The following is a 19,125-nucleotide window of genomic DNA, read 5'->3' as shown; positions in this document are numbered from 1 at the left end:
TCAGCCACAGAGCCAGCTACAGAGCCAGCCACAGAGCCAGCCACAGAGCCAGCCACAGAGCCAGCTACAGAGCCAGTCACAGGGCCAGTCACAGGGCCAGCCACAGGGCCAGTCACAGAGCCAGTCACAGAGCCAGTCACAGAGCCAGCCACAGAGCCAGCTACAGAGCCAGCCACAGAGTCAGCCACAGAACCAGCCACAGAGTCAGCCACAGAGCCAGCTAGAGTCAGCCACAGAGCCAGCTACAGAGCCAGCCACAGAGTCAGCCACAGAGCCAGCTACAGAGTCAGCCACAGAGCCAGCCGCAGAGCCAGCTACAGAGTCAGCCGCAGAGCCAGCCACAGAGTCAGCCACAGAGCCAGCCACAGAGTCAGCCACAGAGCCAACTACAGAGCCAGCCACAGAGCCAGCCACAGAGCCAGCCACAGAGTCAGCCACAGAGCCAGCCACAGAGTCAGCCACAGAGCCAGCTAGAGTCAGCCACAGAGCCAGCTACAGAGCCAGCCACAGAGCCAGCTACAGAGCCAGCCGCAGAGCCAGCTACAGAGTCAGCTGCAGAGCCAGCCACAGAGCCAGCCACAGAGTCAGCCACAGAGCCAGCCACAGAGTCAGCCACAGAGCCAACTACAGAGCCAGCCACAGAGTCAGCCACAGAGCCAGCCACAGAGTCAGCCACAGAGCCAACTACAGAGCCAGCCACAGAGTCAGCCACAGAGCCAGCTACAGAGTCAGCCACAGAGTCAGCCACAGAGCCAGCCGCAGAGCCAGCCACAGAGCCTGCCGCAGAGCCAGCTAGAGTCAGTTACAGAGCCAGCTAGAGTCAGTCACAGAGCCAGCTAGAGTCAGCCACAGAGCCAGCCACAGAGCCAGCCGCAAAGTCTTGAGTACAAATCTTATGACCTGGTTTAGAAAGTTGGGTGTGACCACCCTTTTGAGGAGCTTCTATCTTGTCTAGACTTGCACACTCAGGCACACTCAGGCACACGGATAACATAGCTTCTAGCTTCCCACACATGGCTGTTTGCAGGTCTCTCTAGTCCACTGGTTTCAAACTGTGGGTTGTGACCCTTTGGGCAAACCCCTGCTTCTAGATTTATAACAGTAGCAAAATCACAGCTATGAGGTAGCAATAAAACATTTATTGTTGAGGGTCACTACAGTATGAGGAACTGTATTAAAGGGTTGCCGTGTTAGGAAGGTTGAGAACTTCTGAGAGTCTAATCAGTGTTTTCCCTGTCTTTTCCATCAAGCATAGAAAAATTAATAGTATTTAACAGTATCATCAAAATCAGCCACATTTGTACCTTATGAAGCATGCATAACTCAGTTTGCCTAGAATAGACCCAATAAGTAAGCTACCTCCTGCTACTTAATACAACCTTCTTCTATTCAACACACACAGGAAGAATCTGCATGTTACTGCACTCAAAGCAGTTGATTCTGATGACAATTTACAATTTATCATTTGAAATGAACAGAGAATATGAGAAATCATCAGGTTTCTGCTCATGTAGATCATTTAAATATTCTGAATTAAAATTACCTTTATTTATCTTGTGACCTCCATGGCATGTATGTGGGTTTCAGGGGTCAAGCATAGCATCAGCCTTAACCACTGAGCAACCTTGCCAGCCTTCTACACACTGAGCTTTTGAAGGCAGGAGCTCACTCTGGACCCAGGGTGCAGTCCTGTCATGGAGAAGAGGCACTGGTAGACACTGTATTGTGTGGCATAGGGTCCTAGCTAGGCTGTGCAAGTGTAATGGAAATCTGACCTGACCCGAGCTCTAGCTCTAACTAATAGCTCTGTCCCCATTGCTCTATTACTTGCCAGCGCGCATGCTTCCACAGTTTCAGAGTGTTCTGGTGGGGAGGGCGTGGTGGCAGGGACAGGAAGCTGAGAGATCACAGTGACCTAGAAGTGTGATGAGGGTCTATTCCCCAAGCCTTCCCAAGGGACACACTTCTCCAGCAAGGTTACATTGCCCAACAGCACCAGCACCATGAGTCTGAGTGGTCGAGTGTGTGAGCCCGTGAGGGATTCAAGCCACTGGGCACGGCAGAACTTTATCTTCTTGAACTGTGAGCCCAAGTAAACTCTTCATCCCTCTAGTTACTTTTCTCGGGACACTTGATAGCAGCAACAAGAAAAGGAGCCGACACTCACAGCAGCCCCAGACTGAATGGATACCTGTGCGGTTTGAGTCCTCTCCCCAGGGTTGGGACACGGAGGCTCCTCAGGTCCAACCCAAGCTCTTTTCCCTACTCTGGTCTCTGTGTTATTTACAGCCATGGCTTCAATTCCCCTCATTTTCCCTTCATGCTGAGTATGGATACCCACCCGAGGGCTCTTTATCCAGCTTGCACATGAGCCTCTCCTGCTGTCTTCTAGGCTGGGTTCTCCACCCGCCATTAGCTAGTTAAACTAGACTGAACCCTAGGTTCCGTAGCTCTGCCTCTCTCGGCTTACCCACCTATCTAATCCATTGTCAGGCATCTCAATGTCACCATTCTGTACATTAAAGTCAGTCTCTTCAGCTTATCCTGGTTTCTGCATTCCCAGGGCTGCATTCGCTTGTTCCCCCAATCATCATCTTGGCACCGAAGGAGCCTACTGGTCCCAACATTCGTACTGCTGCTGCCCACAACCTCAGACAGACAGATATCTTTAAATGGAAAGCTTGATCACACCACAGCCTAGGGCCTTCACCTTTTTCCTACCGCTCGAGAGATATGCAAAGGAAATCATAAGCAGCCCGTTACTTCCTGACAGCCTCGCCCTTGCAAGCCTCCCTTCCATCATCCTGCTTACTCACCCCCACCACTTCCGGCATCTCTGGGACTTCTTCAGCCCACACTGGCTCTCCCCAGTTCAAGTCCACATTGCATCAGAGCAAGGGGAGGAATCTACAGTAAAGGTCACTGCCAATAGCTTCCGTGTTTCCCTCTTTTACAACACCATGTTTTCTCACGCCCACATATGTGGGACACAGACGGACTGTGTGGCACCCCTACCAGGAGATTATACCCAAGTCTGGAGCCAGGAGACCCTGGAGCTCTTCTATGGTCATGCAGCGGTCTCAGCTCCTGCATATGTGGTCAATGTTGTTGACTCTGGAGTCTCTGTTTGGGTTTAGTTTTAGTTTCTGTTTGCATAATTGCTCGGAAAGTAGGGGTTAGGATAGAGTCCATTTTCCCAAAAGATTACTGTACAAGAGACAATCATTCTCTGAACTTGAAAGTTCAACTATCATAGAACTAACAGCATACCTCAATTAACACCGCATAAGATTCCAGATCTGTAAGTGTGTGCAGTGTATGCACGTGTGTGTCTATGTGGAGCCCGGAGGATGTTGGTGGTACTGCCCCACTGCTCTCTCTGCCTTATTTCCTTAAGGCAGAGTCTGCCTTTGAACCTGGAGTAAGCAGTGCTGGGCTCATAGGTATCCATGCCCACACATGGCTTCTCTATGTGGTGCTGGGATCCGAACTCAGGTTTTCATGTTTGCACAGCAAGAGCTGTACCCACCGAGTCGTCTTTCTGCCCTGTTTCCTTTGCTTTACAGCAGATTATAAGCAGTGACAGTCACAGCATCACCATAAAGTCAATCAGTGTGTAACAGGGCTCCAGGGGACACAGATGGAAGTGAGAACTTGACCCAAGCCACGTGTCCTGAACCACCCACTCACTCACGTGTGCACTCACACATGCACTCACACCTCACATACTCACTCAGACTCACTCATGCACTAATGCGTTCACTTGCTCACTCACTCATAGTCTCACTCGTACACTTCTTCACACACACTCGCACGCTCACACACTCACGTATTCAGTCATGCATTCACTCACTCAGTCGTGCACTCAGTCACACACTCATTCGCCCTCACTCATTTGCACACTCACACTCACACATTCACTCACATACTCTCTCACTCAGCCAACTTTGCATTCCTCACCCAACTCACATTAGTGAGATGATCTTAGCTTTGTAGACTATGTCAGAGTTATTAAACATTTTCATAGATTTTCCTTTCTTAGTAATTCAAAATTTGAAAAATTATTTTTTGTTTTAAAACTATGAGTATTTTATAAAATGGATCAATATGACAGAGAGATGAATTCTACCCAGGGGAAGTACTCTCTCTCTCTGCTTGTGATGATCTCTAAAGTCTGTTTAGATTAGAAAACATGTGATTCTACAAAGTGAAGCTCTGAGTAATAAGCCAGGGGGCCACAGATTTGACAACATAAACGCTAGTGCCCAGCAGGCAATAGCAACAATGACGTAGCCAGCGAATAGTTAGTCATGTTTCTCACTTTTGTCTGAAGACAAAACTCGGTATATATAGTATTTTTAACATTAAAAAACAAGGTGTGGAGGAGGAGCAAAAGAGAAAAGAAAAAGTAAAAGTTGGGGAGTAACAATCAGAAGGAGGAATGGAGGTAAGGTATTTCCCAACACCACCCATATGGGCGCCCACCAGATGCTAACAGGGTGTGGCGGTGCATATCTGCAACTCTAGAACAGGGGAGTCCAAATGTAGGAGGATTATGAATTCATGGTCAGCTTGACTACATAGTGTATTTGAGGCCAACCTGGACTATATGAAATCTCTTTCAAAGTGGGAGGGAGGGAGAGGAAGAAGCAGAAGAGGAGGAAGGGAGGAAGGGAGGAAGGAAGGGAGTGAACGAGAAGGAGGGAAAGGGAAGGAGAGAGATCTCCATGTGTGACAAAGCTTAATTTTCTGAAGTAGAATAGTGGCTAACCACTGGGATGTGTGAGAAAGAACCAACATTTACATCTTAGCTGTCTAAAATGTAGGGAGTCAAACACTCACTAAGCTCACGGATGCTTCATCTGTATCATTTCCAACAGCTTTCAACACGCGCACTTAGTACAAAGGGTCGACACTGAAAACCTTATGCCATTAAGGGATCTGGGAGGTCTAGTGCCAGATATCGCATAAAGAACTTACTGACAATTAGTGTGGTAACTGGAGATGTTTGCAGGGCTTACCAGGGTAAAATTCTCTTATCTTCAGCTTATCCAGCTATATGCAACTTCTAGTTTTGTAAACACATGTCAAAATATGGATTTCCCCTTACGGATATATAAATAGATTCACCAAGTTTAGAATATGAAGCCCAGATGGCCTCCCAGTCTCAACAAAGGCACTTTCCTTGCCAACATGGATTTTACGAAGCAGAGAATCAGTGTCGGGCCTGCAGAGCAGACAGAGCAGTTCTCTTAGGTGTTTCATTCCACGGTCTATAAAGCATTGTTTTAAAAATGAACACTGGATCTTCAGAACAGACAAAGCTCTCACCATGGCACGGCAGACTGACCTGCATACTTCGTGTTCCATTGAAGAGCAGCAGTAGAGGTAGATGGGACCAGATGCAGAACCCTCAGCACATCGCTGTGCCGAGTCCCTTTTCTATCTGATACCCTGAGTCTCTGGGACTCACTATGTGTGTACTTGATGACCATAACTAACCATCAAAATGATGGAATAGCTATATAAACATGGGTGCTGCAAGGCGGATGTTGCCTAAGGAGGAACTGAGCTGAGGGCTAAGGCTGCAGTCGTCCTGAGGCCTGGAGGAGTATACACTAAATTTCTTAATTACCTTGTCACAGGGACCCTTCCAATTGCCGAAGGGAACGCAGTGCTCATTCTTGATAGGGTTGCCCACAAGAGGCAGACTTGGGCTCTCTAGCCATCTTGGCACTTCGGAAAGTGGTGGCTTGGGTAAACTAGGCTGGAGTCAGCGGCAGAGATCCCACATATGACATCTGCTTTAGGGGCTTAAAACGGCCATTGTCATAAAAGGTGAATTCCTTAATGAATTACCATACTTCTACAGTGTGCATCCATGTGTGGTGTGTAGGTGTATGTGCATGTGTGTGGGAACACCTATCCCTGCAAAGGCCAGAAGATGAAGTCAGCTACTTTGGCTATGCCAGCAAACCACAGTGATGTGTCTCCAACCCCACCTCCAGCACTGTGGTCACAGGTGAACATGGAGTTACACCATGTTTATATGGTGCTGTGGAATCCAGACTCAGGTGCTTACAGCTGTACCACAAACACTCTACCCACCAAAACACACCCCTGACCCTCTGCAATGCTCCACCCACTGAGGCACACCCCTGACCCTCTGCAATGCTCCAACCACTGACACACCCCTGCCTGACCACCCCTGTCCATCTAATCATTTTTGAATAACCTTTGATGTTTTATTCATTTTGAAACAGGTATTTTTCACCCACATCACTAATTAGATATTCTAGCCGCCAGACAGATGACTGCCACTCAATACGACGCCTAGGGTTTGTGTGCACTTTATGGATCAATCTGGACTATGTGGAGCTTAAGTGGTTTGATGAAAATGCTTACACCAGTGAAATAAATCAATAAAGGTTTATTAAGAGCCCAGGTTTTGAAATGGATTCTTACCCATTATGAAAGACTATTGTTTGGGAGATGGAATGTTGTATTTTATTGTTCATGGTTCTTTCATTGTGTTGACCCTTTATGTGTGATGCACCATTGGTGCCAAGCTCTAGTAGCCCCATCAACAGACAGTCCCTGGCCCTGAGTTAGAGCTACACATGCACCCAGAGACAACCTTCCCCACAGCTGTTATCATGCTAGGCAGGAAGGCTGTGTGATGCTTAACCTCTGTGAGTCGTGTTTAATGGAGGCTCCTTTGATACTTTCAAAAGGAAGCAATATGGATTTGGATAAAGTCTTGCCTTTAATACACCGAAGAAAAGGTTAATGGTATTGAACAGGCAGCTTTTCTGGTACTTTGTGGTGTCTCACATAGAAAGATGAAACTCCATCGGACTTGTTCTTCCTAGGTTTGTGAGGTAGGTGGGCAAGATCACAGACAGTCACAAGTCTTTCCTCCGGTATCCTCCCTCACTGCATATAAAGTGACTCTACAAGCTCCTTTCAGTGAGAAACAACTGTGTCTCTACTCTTAATTCTGGGCTGGGTTTTTGATCTACTTCTACCCATGCAAAGCAGGGGGAGCAACTGTATATCCATTTTGAACCTTCTAGCATGAAGTGCGTGCATCACGGTTTATGCTTGGATCCTTGTTTTCTCTCTACAGAGCCCAGGCTGAGTGTTCGTGGACTTGGGCCCAGCTGCTCCAGTGCTTTCTCAAATCCAGTAAGCCTCTGCACACAGAAAGACGTCATTGACTGTAGGTTGATGGTGGGCTCAGAGGCCCTGGTGAGATCACTGCTGCCGAGGTAAGCCGGCAGAGACTGGAAAGACCTGGAACCACGAGCTAAGGAAGTGACTGCCTGCAAACTGTCGAGTTGTGGGTTAGCTGGTCACACAGAAAAAGCTAACAGACATGGTGTTTACATCTCTGTACTAAGCACAGGCACTGTCACTTGTCCATGCTCCACCAGCTGGGACATGAAGCTCTCTCAGGTTATCAAAACTGACATAAGGGTTCTTAGGTCACATTGCTGTCCTGACCCAGAGCACTAAGACAGAGCCCTGAGTGTCAGGTTAGAGGGGCCTTGTGGGTCATTTCTATGTCTAGTGAGACTGCTATTTGGCCGTCTCGGTCTTGCTGCTCTTAGCCCCTGAAATGAATTCTGTGTCTTTGGAATCTGCTCAAATGTAACTGCCTCTCAGGGATCTCTCATGACATTCAAAGACAGAATGACCTTTCCTGTCCTCTGGGTGATGGTAAAAGGAAGGAACACAACTGCCCACTCTTTCCTTTAATCTTGCCCTTCACATGTGACATCTCAGTACTTTTTATCAAGAGAGGAAATCTGCTTTTGCACCATCTCAATATAGATTGACTGACTGGCTGACTTGTTATGGCCAAGAAACATAGCAAAAGTGGCCAAGTCCCATCTGGGATGCCCAAGACATCTTGAATTCTCCAGGAAACCTGGTACCCTTTCCAGCATGACTACAACACCCTGGGAGGGAACCACAGAGCAGAGCTCTGTTGGCAAGTGGGTCTTAGCTGCAGCCCAGACGTGGGAGAAGGGCCCAGCTAAGACGAGCTAAGCCACACGACTTGTGTCACACAGAGGCCAGCAAACCTCCACAGGGTAAAGAGCCAGACAAATGGCTGCCTTAAGCTTGCCCTGAGGAGATAGATATGGCGTTTCTATTTTACTTCCGGTCTGAGAGATCATTTGTGGTTTTGTGGCAGTTTTAGGCCATACTTTTGATTGAGTTCTTTTATTAATAAAATGAACAAATGATGGAATGACAAAATAATCAATAAGCTATTTTTTCCCCAACAAAAGAGAACTCCAGATTTCTCCCTATAACGAGGGCTCTGGGAATTGAACCCAGGTCCTTGTGCCAGAAAAGCCAAGAACTCTGGCTTTTTTATTCATCTTTCCTGGCTTCGAATAAGATCAACCTTCATTTGCATGGGACCTGGTACTCAGCCTGTACTGTTTAACTGTCAGCTGCTATTGATTCTATGCAGGGAAGTAAGATGCCAAGCAGAAGGAGGCAAAGCCAGCATCAGCGGGGAGCCATGCATGATGTGCCTATAAGGGTTTTCACTGTCAGAACGGCAGTGCCTGTTGGAAGGAGAGGCAGGGTCAGCTTGTTTGCTCATTCTCTTTGAAGCTACGCATCTCCCCATGGCTCAAGCTACCCAGTCTCAAACAGCAATAGCATCCTGGGTTGGAGGGCTACCTTAGAGGCTTTTGACTTTCCAAGGTAGCAGTCTCAATCTCAGGTGACATTGGAAACACCTGGGAACTTTGAATAAATGCTTGTAGAGACCGGGTTAATTAGTTTTGGGTACAGCTTGCATGTGGGGATACTAAGAACCTGTGGGTGATCTTACGGAGGAGTCAAAATTGAGAACTACTCTTCAGCCTTTCCCAGACAGCTCCCCCTCCCTCACAGTCATTAACTTTCAAGGTAATTATAACAAACCCTTTTTAATGTGCTTGTAATCAAAACTCAGTGTTGATGTACTACGGCTAGGAAATAATTTCTTGTGCTAGCAATGACTGGCTCCAAAGGAAGTAAAAGTAATTACTAGATGAGGCCTGTCCCTATGATTAACTCTAAGCATAATGGGAACACTTGTCAGAACCCAAAATGTCCTAAAAGCCTCCAACATAAATGGGCATTCACCATTTTATTGGCCTAAATTAAATAACACATAACAACACTACAGACTGTATTAAATAACACGCCAAAGCTAATTATCACTTAAGTGGATAGTCTAAAGGCACATTAATCTAAACTCTTTCTCTGAAAATATATATTATTGTGTGGATAAAATCATTTTTATCACAAACTAAGCTACAATGAGTTACTTGAGTGCGGCTTTAATTTTAGTTTCAGATTCAACATGGGGCTGCCAGAGAACATGGTCTGATTTTCCTAGTGTGCAAGTGACGCTCACATGGCACTGGTGCTATTTTCAAAATTATGGTTATTTTTGGTCAAGAGTTCAAAAGTGTCAAAATTGTAAATAACCTTGCTATAGAGTATATAATATATACAAATCACTTTAATGCCAACATTTCATCCTTAGTAGATTCTGGAACTGTATTTACAAATTCACTTTTAAGGTAATATTCTAAATCATAGGTTTCCCTAAAAGAAAGACGTGGCCAACCTTTGTGCGGTTCTGTTCAGTGGAGGATTTTAGTAAGGGGAGAACGCCCACTGTCTCCAGCAGGTCTTCTTACAAATGGGCCTAGGTCAGCTGCAGTCATTTACTAGGTCCATGTAAAATGTATCTGCCCTAGTTTTTTCTAGTCCATCATTAGCATCTTATATTAGCATGCTATAATTAATAAACTAGTACTGATACACAGTTGTCATTTAATTCATATCTTCTTAGCCTTTACCTAATCAGTTTTGAAGACAAGAGTCTCATTCTGTAGCCCTGGTTGGCCTTAGACCGGAAGCCATCTTCCTGATTCCACCACACAAATGCTGGGAGGTGTGAGCCAACACCCAAGGGTCCTGATGATTGGCTTTGTGTCCCAGAATCCTGACCAGGATGGTGTGTTCCATTTAGTCGCTGCGCTCTGTTTTTCTTTCTTTGAGAGATGGGGAGGAGGGAGTAGGGCCAAGGGAGTGGGAGTCACACACACTCTTAGAGCAACAGCCACAGGGAATGGGGAGAGAGAAGTGGATGGACAACAGTGTTTTTCCTCTAGGATTCAGAGGGCAGAGTCCTACGGTTACTGCTGTCCTGTTCTCTAGCAGGAAGGAAAAGGGCACATGCTAATGAAGTAGGCTCAAGTTTCGATTATGAAAAAGACGCTGTGCACAGGAGAAAGGTTAAGTTCACAGGAATGTGACATTTGGAAGGACCTAGCATATGGTCTCTGATTTTTACCATAGATTTATTAATCCTGAAAAGCAAAGGATAGGACGGAGCATTAGAAATAACAGGCATTTCACAACCATGGGAAAAATAATTTGCCATCACTGGCTTGGGGAAAAAAATTTTTTTAAAGCCCACAGCGATTCTCTGATCATTTTCCTGCCAATGTTTATGTGAAACATTTCCCAAACAAGGCTGATTCATCTTACTCTGAAGTGAATTGTTAGATCACAACAGAGAATGTTAAAGCGTTTGTGTCCCTTACAGAGATGCCAAGCCTTTAACTCTGATCGAAGCTGCACTGTAAATGCGTTAACGCTGAAGGCTAAAAATGTCCTCCAGGTTGTCAGGCACAGAACGCTGACAGCTTTTTCTAGTACAGATGACTTGTTCTTTCAAAGTTCGAAAATAACAACTAGTTCTGATTCCAAGAGATACTGTAGTTTTCTTCAGCTAATGCAACAGAAAAGCTGCTTCTTCGAGTGGTGTGTCTGCAGCTGTCCTGTCCAAGGAATACTTCTTTAGGTATTTATTAATGCTTTGTTAAACAGGGCAGTGATGGCAGGTGGGTTTTAAAGTTAACGTTGAGAAGAGCTAACCAAAAAACTCAAAACAAAAACCAAACCGAACTGTGGATTAGAGACAACCAACCCTGGAAAACAGTGCGTCCACTCTAACTAATTCTGAACGCTGTTAGTGATGTCTGACTGTAAGGGTCGGTGTAACGGTTATCTACTATAGTGGAAGGAATGGATAAAGACAGAACTTCTAAACTGCAAGGGTGCCAAATCAGAAGATCCCAACGCCCACGGGGACGAAGGAAGAAAGTGTGGTATTTCAATAGAAAGTAGAAATTCTTGAGAGATCTCCTTTTATAAGGAAGAACAATCAATGGAACACCGGCTTCCGATGGTGGCTCGGGAACAGTGTGGCTCTCTGGCATGCAGCATGTAAAGGGAACATAAGCAGCATAGGGACTTGCAGGGACATTTAAGGACATTCATCTCAAGAGGTAATCCCCAGGGTCAGAAAGTCCAAAAGGCCTGGCTGGGTGGGGAAGTGGTGTGAGCCCTGCTTTATGACATTGTCTTCTAGTAAAAACAATCCAGTAGACTTCAGGATTCACTCTGCAATTGATCGGGCCTCATAGCCAATTGCAATGCTTACGAGGCTACCTGTCTTCAGTTGATTAATATGCATACAGTCATAAAGTAACTGTACTTATGGGTTATGGGACTGGCTAGATTGGAGCTGGACCATCACAGATCAGAGGAGGAGCATTACCTCACCTGTGTGAAACCCTGGGTTCAATTCCTGATGTTGCACAAATAGCAAACAAGCAGACCTGTGATTTGGGGCCTGGAGAGATAGTTCAGGGGTTACGAACACCCGCTGTTCTTTCAGAGGACCCAGGTTCAATCCTGGCATCTGGTTGGGGGGAAGATAACACCTGTATCTCCAGTTCTAGGGCATGTGGCACCCTCAATTTGGCCTCCCTGAGAACCAGGCACATGTTGTGCAGAATACATGCAGGCAAACCACTCATATACAGAAAATAAAAATAAATCTGAGAAAGAGAACGGAAAGATTCCAATTACAGCAAATAAAAACATTATTCCAACAGCTTCCTGAGCTCACTAAAAGTATGGTCTACTTTGACTTTCAGGGTTATAGTTTCTCACACATTATTATTTTCTTGAACATTTAGCTCATCATCTTACTTATCAAATACTATAAAAACAAAAATGAAGTTTGAACCTTTAGTACTATAAAGTGTGTACAACTCCTGGGGGATGTTGAATCCCGGTGATTTTCATGGTGCAGCTGCTAGGAAGAACTCACTGCTCTGGTCCCGGCACATTATAGGAGGTTACATAGGGTGAAGGGAAAGAAGGTGCAGGTCTTGAGGGCACGACAAAGTGGAAAGTCAGGCTAGCACGCTTTACCACTGACGGCATCTACTGGGACTGCAGCAGAGACCTGGGCCTTTCTATCACAAAGCCAGTCAGGTTCTGATTGGCCAATCAGAGCCCAGACAGGCAAGACTCAAGCATCCCACACACCAAGCAAGGCCGGCATGGTTCAGGAATGGGGACAATGTGCACGCAGCCCCCTGTGACTCACATCTACTAACACTTTTATCTTCTTGAAGCTGAACCCAAATTACCATCTAAAAGATCGTGGAAAATTCTGGTCTGGAAGCTAGGAACAGCTGTTTCTCCTGGGAATGTCTAATTGTTTGGGTTAAGAGCATCAGTAATCATAAAGTAACGAGCACAGTTCCCCTTTCAAACTGTTCATTAAAACACACGGAATAAAGTGTGCTTCGGTTCCATGCGGCACAAAGGCCTTTGTGGAATTCATCTTTACACTAACAGCTCCTCCTCTTACTTCCTGTGCCTCAGTTTACTCCTGCTCTGCTTTCCTGCCCTGTGCGGGTGGTGTGCTCCCTCTCGGACAGCACAGTCCTGAGCTCATAAAGACGCAAAGACCTTGGAGACAATCCAGTTCTATCCAGCATATTTCACAGATGAGAAACCCCAGGTCCCAGCGGCTATCATTTCAAAGTCTGGCTTGAAGGCAGGGATCCCAAAAGGAATTTATCATTTCGTTAGCATATGGTTTGTCTCTACACCATGAGAGTCTCTTTTCTCTTCTGTTCTCAAAGATGGCACCATCTAAGAGATGCTGGTAACTCTTCTCCCCACCAGAAAGAATACATGACTTAGGAAGCTCCTACAGTCTACACCTCACTTTAGAGAGTCATAGGAAAATTCTGAGAAGTCTTATAACAGGTGATCTAACTCATATTTGCAAAACATGTCTGATTATAAATTCAAAAACATTTCTCTCTTCTATTCTGGGGTTGTGGTTGGGGAACCACATCTATTAAGACTCCTTTGAACACACTGTGGGAGGGTCTGGGTTACGATGAGAGCCCAGGAATCAGGGAGGAGACAGACATGGCCACATGTTATCTGCTGACATATCAGCCTCAGCTGAGGGTACTCTTGAAGGTGGCAAGTCACGCTGTAGCAAGAAGTTCAGTCTCCTGGTGAGAGGCACTGGGCCCAGTGGGAATCCTGTCCAGGCACCTGTGGTACAATGTACCATGAGGGCCATGAAGGAAATGGCTGGAATTTTGTTTTTTAATGATCACTAACACATGCCCACTTTAGACAGAAGAAGATTATAAATTATTTTTCTACAGAGGTAAACACTAACAAAGGCAGTGTTTCCAAACATGATGATGTAATGTACTATAATGCCTCTGTGGGGGTGACTGTATGTTTATAGATCCAGCCAGCAGGCTCTGGTACAGTCCAGGGGGGCCTCCTATGATGACAGGTTACATGCACCCTAAGCCCAGATTCCACAGCTGTTGGATGCCAACGCTGACTCTGCTCTTGCCACTCAAGTCCTTACATTCTCGGAACTTGTGTTTCATCTCCAGTAAAATGGGCACCACCATGGGGTAGCTATGCAAATTGTCCCTCCCTTTCTAGGAGCCATGATGTGTCTGTTAAACAAGATCGCACCACTCTGACTTGGGGTAGCTTCCATTCACGTGCTACTTCCCAGTGGATAAGGCTGACTTATGTTCATACACAGACCTTACTCTCCCCCTTCAGGACAGCTACGGCTAACCAGTTAATAGGGTCCCTTCCAAGGATCTGGCTGCCAGTGAGCTCCTACCTCTGTCCCTTTTTGATCAGCTGTGCTCACAGGTGTGGAAAGCCAGGGCCTCTGTAGACATCCTTGTCACCCTGACACAGGCTGGAGCGGCAGATCCAGCCTCTCTCAGATGCCCTCATAGAAGGCCATATTCTATTGCATGCCCCCAGCAATCCTGTATATTTACATAAACATTTTATATTAAAAACAGACAATCTAAAATGTATCAATTGGAATAAGAAAAAGGAGGGGAAGAAGGTTGAAGAGCTTAGTTATTGGTATCTGTTATTCAATCCCAAACACTGTCATATTATTGCACTCCTCTACTCTGCCTAAGTGTACCTCCTCCTCCTTCCTCTTCCTCCTTCTTCCTCTCCTCTTCCTCCTTCTTCCTCTCTTCCTCCTTCTTCCTCTTCCTCTCCTCCTCCTCCTTCCTCCTCTTCCTCTTCCTCCTTCCTCTTCTTCCTCCTCCTCCTCCTCCATAATCACCGTGGTTTGAAGAGGTGAGGATCGAACATGGATCCTCTCGCACATGAGGCACATATGCTATCACTCTGCTGTAGCTCCTGCCCTCCTTTTACACAGTCCGGATTGCAGAGACTCTTTCTAAAGTTGTGAGCACTCTTGGCGCTCCTCGCACGGCGGGTGGCACCCTCTCTGTGTCCCCTGCCACACACTGATTACTCTCTGCACATCTCAAATATGCTGTTTCTCTAATTTGGTAGCAGATAATTGTTCCCGTGAGCTCAAAGCTAACCCGCCGGCATTGACAGGACTGCTGATGTTTGAGGAGCGACACTCGAGGCTGTCTGGAATGCGCAGGAAGCCTTTCTGAATTTCTAGGACTGAAACGCTTGATGCTGCAGCTTAGATGGGCACCCCGCTCTCATAAGGACCTTTCATGTAATACATGCATAATGCAGTGTGAAGAAAGGAACCAAGGAAAACGATTTCCCAAATTATAACTTGCATCTTGGTAATGAGAAGCTATTAAAATGTATTTTAAAAAAATCCCTAAGCTGATGTGTTTCTTAGAATTTAGCGGTTCCCACTGCTCTGCTCCCATTCTGTATGCACAGCAGAGATCCCTGCCAAGACTATTACAGTGAGCAAACAATGTCCTCTCTGTGAGAGCCGGGAATGAATAGTATCACAAAATTCTCCTCTAATGTACAGCCTACACTCCCCCAGCCCTTCCGAGAACAGCCAGGGAGGGTGAAGACAGAGGCTGGCTCTCCCTTGCCAATCTGAAACTGCTTTCCAGAAGACCAAGGGTGGGATGATGCCAGCCATATATGATCTTCTAACCAGAGAGAGTGGACAAGAAGATTTTAAATCTAGTTGTGTATTGTTTCGTCCCCGTGGATGTGAGCACACAGATAGTTTTGCAAGGAGAAAAGGAAGTGCTTTATCAGATAGATTCTCAGGGCCTAGTGAAAATAGCCCTTTGCTGCAAAGTAAGCAGCAAAAGAGGAACTTCATAGAAATGACACAGCAGTTTGTGTGAAGGTCTGTCCAGGGAGTTGAGTCGAGAGTGCTGAAGCTGAGAATGGACTCTACTGCTTATGATTTGCAAAGAGAGAGCCTAGAGCTATGCCTGTGGATATGCAAGACGAGGCTGGCCCACTCCACTCAGGTTGTAAGGTCTGCCTATGTCTCTCCCTCAGCTCCTCTTTAGAAGAGGTATTAAGGATATTATCTTCCAAAATAAGACATAAAAGTAAAGCATTTTGTATAGACCACTGAAAGGTGAACAGTGTGCATTTTCAGAAAAACAAAACAAAACAAAACAAAACAGAGATTTCTCAAATGTTTTTCTTATTTGTTAAGTCTTGGTGCAAAGCGAAATGGTCCAGGACCACCTGTATGATGTACATAGAGCAGATACTTTCTTGACCTCTAGTTAGAATCCCTCAACTAATTCATCATAAAGGAATGAATGCTATTTTCAGTCTAAACACAAGGGCTCTCTTCCCTCCCTCTTTTCCCACACGCTGGCTGACCAGTCCCATGACCTCCCAGGGTGAGATGGTGCTCTCTTGGTGATACATTTAGTGAGGCTGCAGACAGAAGCAGCAGCCTCCCTTTCTTCTCTCTCCCCCTCCCTCAGTCCTAGTCTGCACCAGACTAGACCATCAAATCTCTGTGCTGCCCCATTATTGTCTGAAATCACAAACCATGTGGTCCCTTCTTTCAATGGCAATATTTACCTTGGAGAAATGGTTGTCCCGAAAAGTATTTCTAAGTTCTGTAATGTGTTCTGTTCAAGGGTTATTATTTTGAGATTCTCTCTTCCTTCTTGGCCTGTAACCAAACAGAAAGAAAGAATGTCTGGGGGAAGGGAATGCATGTGGACAGGCTGTGAAAGACACTTGCCAGCTTACTGTAAAAAACGCTGCCTGCCCGTGGAGCAGACACTGAGCTCCACATTCCTTTTAAAAGAGGCCATGGTTTTAACTTCGAAACTGGCAAAATTGCTGATGGCACTGAAGCTTACACATCCCTTTCCTCTGAAATGACAGCCACCTTAGTACTGGGTCAAATAGAAGTCAACTCACTTGATTTCCCCAGTCTTTCTACTTTGTGAAAACTACTGGATTACAATTAAAATCAAGTAACTGTTACCTACATTTGAGATAAAAAAAAAAAACCCTCAGTATTTATATGAAAAGAACAACTCAGTATTCATATGAAAAGAACATTCCTGCTTTTGGCATGGTAGGCCGTGACTCAGTTCTGACACTTTCCCATACAAAGGAGGCTGTGGTGATGTGGTGTGGCGGTCAGGACCCAAGGGTATGTGGATATAACCAGTTCTCATTCCATCGTCACCCCACTGTGGAAATGAAGGCAACCGTGGGAAGACAACCCCCTCATCTTCCCTGACTCGCCAGCTCCCACATCCCATCACTGGTCCGGCCCTTCTCCCACCTTGTGTTCCTCTCTGCCCGAGTTCACATCCTATAACACATTTCATCTGTACTGAATACTCAGCGTACTTTAAAAGTTATTCATTTACATGTGTGTGAGCGTGTGTGTGCATGTGTGTCTGATGTCACGTGTGGGTGCCAGCTGAAGCTGGAAGAAGTCTTAGAGCCTCTGGAGCTGGAGTTACAGGAAGGTTGAGGCACCAGACAAGGTCCTCTAGAATAGAAATAAGCATCTTTATCAAGAAGATGCCTCTCTAGCCCCTGGGCACTCCTGGACACAGGACACCATGGTGGGGACAGTGATGGGGGAGAGGAACGGAGTGAACGATGAGGGATGAGTTCATTCATAGTCTAGTGAGTATAAGTAATGGGTTTATAGCTGCTGACTGAGACCAGAACTTTTCAATCATCTTAGCAGACGGAGATACGCGTTCTATTATGCTTTGTTTTTAACATTTACTTGCGGGCAGAAGGTGAGCCACCCAGATGTATATTCCGGTTGCTCTTTGGCTGTGGCCGGATTTCTGAGGGTTGCTTTCTTCTGGGGCAGACTCAGCCCGCTACACTGCATTAGGATACAACTAATCTTTCCAGGGTGTCAAGTGAGAAAGGCTGCCTTTTGTTCGCAATGAATTCAGCTACATTGTTATTTTCTTATTTTTAAAATAAACCTAAAAATATCAGAAGGAGACACACAATCATGGGTTGTCTTCCTCTAACCCAACTCCCAGTCTTTCTGTGTCAATCACACAACGTGGGAGGGCCAGGCTTCACTGGTGAAGCACTCCTGGGTAAGTGAACTCCATTGTTCTAGGGTTTCATTCCCTTTCAAGTCAGGCCTCCCCCCCCCCCCCCCCCAGGCTCCTGCATTCACATCTATTTAGATGTTAGTTCTAACTATAAACCTCTTGGCTTCTCTGTTAATGTGCAAGCTCAGAAAACGTTGGAATTCGTCAGAAAGATGAGCAAGATTTAATCAACCAAGGCCAGTGGCTTCAGGCTAGGTTTTCATTTTCGTTTTTTTTTTTTTTTTAATGTAAAATCCTATCAGTGCATATTATAAACAGTATTTCAGGGCTGGGGATGCAGCTTGCAGTAGAGGACTTGCACAGCATGCTCAAGGGGCTAAGGCTAGTCCTTAGGATCACATACAGTCAAATAAAACCAACATTCATTTTCTATTACTAGCTCTGAATGAAGAGCCTGACTTAAAACCCGAGCAGTCTGAAGGAGCGTGTAATTTATACTGTCAGAATAACTAGAGCAGGAGTTTACAATATTCCAGGGAAATGAGTGATTGAGACAGTGTGGTATTATTACAAAGGTAGACAGGTATACTGATTGCATTGGGCAAAATCTACCTCCCACACAAGCGAGCCATATATTTATATTCCTTTATTTACACGGTCAACTGCCTTTTAACAGAAGTGTGAATATTACTCAATGGAGAAAGAATCGTCACCTTAGGAAACAAGGCTGGACAGGTAGTAGCCAGATACAAAGAAGAGAGTGAACCCTGAGCTCACATCCTACTAAAGTTAAGTTGAAATGAAAAATATAAGAGATGAAACCACAGAAACTACTAGAAAAGAAAAAATGGGTAAATCTCCATGAGCTCAGATGTGGCCAAGGAAGCTACTGATACACAACCAAGTACACAATCAATAAAATATACAATAAAAAGATATGAGTTTTAGAAAACACTATACATATTAAAGATGCCATCCCAAAGAAGAGAAATGGGGCAAACGACCTGATAGATTGTAGCCTGGATATATAAACACCTCTTAAAACTCAGTAAGATAGCCAAACCTGAAGGAGCAAAGGCATTTCTCCAGAGGAACTTATAAATAGACAATAAGTCCACCGGTGGCCAATGTCATCATCAGAGAAACGCAAGAGTAAACCACAGTGAGATGTTGCTTCATATCCTCCAGCTAAAACAGTAATGTGTGCTGGCAGGAAGTGAACAAATCCAAACTCACAGACCCTCTGCTAAGAGTGCAAGACGACCATCTAGTCTAGAAGTTCTCAGGAAGTGCTAACCATAGAGCTACCACAGTCCTACTCCCAAATGTGCACTACGATAAGCAACCACAGAGCCTCACCAGAAGCACAGAGGTTTATAGTATCATGACTCACAATAGCCAAAACCCA

At 45.5% G+C, this 19,125-nt stretch overlaps 1 protein-coding gene across 2 annotated transcripts in view; it reads right to left on the bottom strand.

Moving 5' to 3' along the window:
- The window catches only part of Pag1 (phosphoprotein membrane anchor with glycosphingolipid microdomains 1), a 141,568-nt gene that overhangs the window by 42,301 nt on the left and 80,142 nt on the right, over window positions 1-19,125 (bottom strand). Inside the window, exon 3 of one of the 2 annotated variants that reach the window (XM_039103032.2) lies at window positions 16,249-16,342. The exons of the other annotated variant lie outside the window; for it this stretch is intronic. The gene's annotated coding sequence lies outside the window, so the exon portion shown is untranslated. The remainder of the gene's footprint in view (window positions 1-16,248; window positions 16,343-19,125) is intronic. 2 annotated transcript variants of the gene reach the window in all.

The sequence above is a fragment of the Rattus norvegicus genome, chromosome 2 (assembly GCF_036323735.1).
Source record: "Rattus norvegicus strain BN/NHsdMcwi chromosome 2, GRCr8, whole genome shotgun sequence".
NCBI lineage: Eukaryota > Metazoa > Chordata > Mammalia > Rodentia > Muridae > Rattus > Rattus norvegicus.
Note: the sequence above shows the minus strand (reverse complement) of the source record. Positions and strands in the feature narration are given on the sequence as shown.